General features: G+C 38.1%; 1 protein-coding gene across 1 annotated transcript in view; it reads right to left on the bottom strand.

The window, feature by feature from the left end:
- Nucleotides 1–2257, bottom strand: part of pak4 (p21 protein (Cdc42/Rac)-activated kinase 4) — a 15546-nt gene extending 13289 nt beyond the window's left edge. The window contains exon 1 of the mRNA XM_046863210.1: nucleotides 2098–2257. The gene's annotated coding sequence lies outside the window, so the exon portion shown is untranslated. The remainder of the gene's footprint in view (nucleotides 1–2097) is intronic.
- Between the last annotated feature and the right edge of the window lie 1537 nt (nucleotides 2258–3794).

Genomic DNA, 3794 nt, shown 5'->3' with positions numbered 1-3794 from the left:
CTTTGTCAAAAGCACATGCTGTCTTTTATATTGTGCTGCTGAATGTATTATCTACTAAAAACGATAAAGAACGCTGATTTTAAAATGCCACAATGTCAAATAATAATACACAGGTTGTCTAAAAAGTTAAACACCAATAAGAAGACACAGCATATATTTTTATACTGCATTTACATGTTTACCCACGTATATATCATGCATTTTCTTGATTTCTGTCGTGATTTTGTAGATTTTGCTCAACATATCCAAATTGATGTATTTGCTCAACATGTTGCCATTTATTCCTGACAATCTGTACATCATAAAACTGATTATCAGTACAAACCCAGTGCCTGCTGACTCGCCACGTATATTCAGAGCATAAAAACAATTCAGGTTAAACAAAATTCAAAATTTATTAGCACAAAGCTGTGTGTAGTGTTTTCGTTTCATTGTATAACATCATTTGTGTTGAGACAGCAGGCTTTGCTTTTTTACCAGACAAACCAATGACAATTTTCTGATGTAACAGCACTGACATATAATTATGGTATTGCAGTAATGGCATGAGCAACGAAAGATTAGAAGCCCCTAAAACATCCATTACACCATGTCAGATCAGAGTGACAAATATTTTGACTAACTATACCAAGGACTCTAGTCTTGTTAACTATCATTCAAATTACAGGCTTGTTTAAGTATGTTATCCTTTTCATAATAAAATCTTAATCACAGGCTCAGCCCAATATGGCAGTCATTCACAAGTCGACAAACTAAACACACAATAAACATGTGGCGTCATTTAACAAACAAACAAAAAACCTAACTGTTAATGTGGTGAAGTTTTCTACAAGGATACGATTATTTAACATCTCAGAATCAAGTCGATGGTCAGTTTGAAAGTCTTAAGTACAATCAATAGTGTTTCTTTTGTAATAACTGGACTTACATTTAGTCTATATTATTAAACATAAACAAGCTGCTGGGGAGGCTGCTTTAAGAAATAATATTGCAGAGGAAAACAGGAACTTGTGAACATTCCAAAACAATAAACATGACAAACAGATTGAAAGAAACTACTTCATAACAACCATAAAGGGTTTTAAAGTAAAAGTGAAGCCAAGGACTTGACTTGGAGAGTAAGACGTGTTTATAATAAGTCAATAAGATGCTTCCTGGAAACATCAACTCAACAGACAATGCAGTACAAGTGAGCAAGTATATACACTCGATACTGAAACATGAACTCTGCAGTCTCACCCTGATCGAAACCGACTTCAGATCGTGAGTCTGGAGGAATATATAAGAGTTTTGATGTAACTGGGGGAAAATAAATATTATCAGCAGCTGAGAAATCTAGAGCAGGGAAAATACACTATACTCCTGAGAACATGAGCGCCTCTTCTTCCTTGTCTAACATTACCAGAGACAAGTGAGTAGGCGAAACTAACAGCCTGGGGGTCGTAAATTAGTGACAACCCTGTACTGAACCATATATTAACTAATCGAGGTCATTCAAATGACCTTTTCACCTTTCACATATCCCGTAATAACAAAAAATAATAAAAAATACAACTATTACTATTATTAACCAGGAGAAAAAACTTACACTCATACTTTTTAGTTTTACAAGTCAGACTTAAAAATTGATAACCATATTTTTTTACTTTTATTACTTAAAAAATGAAAAATAGTAAAATGAAATGCTGTTCATGAAGTAACTTATCTGCCTAATTAGTGTTATACTAAGAAGCTTAGCTAATCAAGGCGAAGCGGACTAGCTAGAAAGCACAGTATGGTGTATGAAAAATAAAGTCGACTAAAAATAACAACATTAACCTACCGAAATCAAACTGCTTATGTATTTAAGGTGTTAGTTTTAAGAAATAAAATAAAGTTACCCATCAAACTTTTCTTTAAAAAAATCCACTTTCAACGTCTCGACTTTCAAAATGGATATGCTAGGCTAAATGGATCTGCCATGCCTGGAAGCTAATGGCTAGCGAGCAGCGAGCTAACTATTAGCTTTTCAGAATCACCGAAACTCAAGTTCAAAAACTAGTTTTTCGATAAATGACAGAGAAAAAGCTTATAAAGTTCACATCATTCAGACTTTACCTAGTGTATAATGTAGGTTCGGTCAAGCATTCGACTCCATAAATTCCCCAGAACGCGCTTTTATACTGTGAGGCGATGACAAAGTTTAATCTAACTGCCGAACTGCGCTTATCAGAAGTCCGAGCGCTCAGGACCGAACCCTCCCCCGCGCCATGTTGGAAACTGGAAAAACATCCGGGTACCATCCCGCCTCCACGGCGCCCTCTAGCTGCATCCCTGTGGTAATTCACAATTTCCCGCTTCAGTTCGACTGAAAAACGTGGTGGTATTGATTTGTGTGTCAATGTGACCCGAATAGGCATAACATTATGACCATATTGTCTTGGTCCCTAATTTGATGCCAGAACAGCACTTACCCGTCGAGCATAAACATCATTAACGTCTGCAGCAATTTTGAGTCTGTTGGATCAGACTACACAGGCCAGCCTTTGCTCTAAACGTGCATCAGTGAGCCTTGGCCGCCCATGACCCTGTTGCCGGTTCACCTCTGTTCCTTCCTTGGTTCACCTTTTATAGATACTGACCACTGCAGACCAGGAATACCCCAAAAGTTAAATTTTTTAGATGGTCTGACCCAGTCATCTAGCCATCACTATTTGGCTTGCCCATTTTTCCTGCTTTTAATACATCAACTTTTAAAAAAACAACTTCTTCTACAACATCCGAAGTATTTGACCATTTCTGTCCACACAGGCTGCCCAGGTGCTTGTTTAGTCTCTTGTGATTTCAAGACTCGACTACTGCAACTCTCCTCTGGCAGGTCTTCCCCTGAACGCTATCCGTCCAATGCAAATGCTCCAAAACACAGCTGCATGGCTTGTGTTTAATTCGCCCAAGTTTTCCCACAACACCTTACTGCTGCACTCCCTTTACTGGCTTCCAGTAGCTGCACGTATCAGATTCGAAACACTGATGCTTGCCTACAAGGGCAAAAATGGACCAGCGCCATCTTACCTCAGTGACCTCATCACATCTAGCACTGCACCACGCTGTCTGAGATCATCCAGCACTGCTCGACTGGTACCACCTTCTCTCAGAATGAGAGGTAAGTACACTTCAAGGCTCTTCTCTGTTCTGGCACCAAGGTGGTGGAATGAACTTCCTCTAGATGTCTGTCCCTGATTATCTTCAAGCGAGACGACTGAAGACCTACCTCTTCCAGAAACACTTAAATTAGCACTTTCCAAGTTTGTAGAATTCTAGGATTATATTTATATTAAGTTTGTAATCTGGCGTACCAGTGTATATTTATTCATTACTAGAGATTTAAAGCACTTTTTTATGTCACCGGTCATAATGTTATAATGTCATAATGTGTATATCAGTGGTGATAAACATTGCCTTAAACATTATGAGAATCACTGCTACTGTTATGATGCTTCTGTGGGTGTACTGAAATGAAACTTGTTAAAATGTGTTATTTGGGTTTCTTGGTTTAGTAATGGCATTCATTCATTCATGACATAACTGTCAGTAATGCAGCGCTCTGTTACACCGCGTTTCTGTATAACACTGAAGGTTTCTATAGTTTTATAATGATGGTATTAAGAAGTGGATTGATTAAGGCGGGACACCATTGAGGCCTGGGGTGAAAAGCGCAGCCCGCCACTAATAAGAACAAAAATATTAAGACACCTGACTTTTCTAGTCATATGAGACTCTTTTACCACAATGTTGGAGGTACACAACTGTATAGG

The sequence above is a fragment of the Silurus meridionalis genome, chromosome 12 (assembly GCF_014805685.1).
Source record: "Silurus meridionalis isolate SWU-2019-XX chromosome 12, ASM1480568v1, whole genome shotgun sequence".
Taxonomy (NCBI): Eukaryota; Metazoa; Chordata; class Actinopteri; order Siluriformes; family Siluridae; genus Silurus; species Silurus meridionalis.
This window is presented reverse-complemented; position numbering and strand designations above follow the sequence as displayed.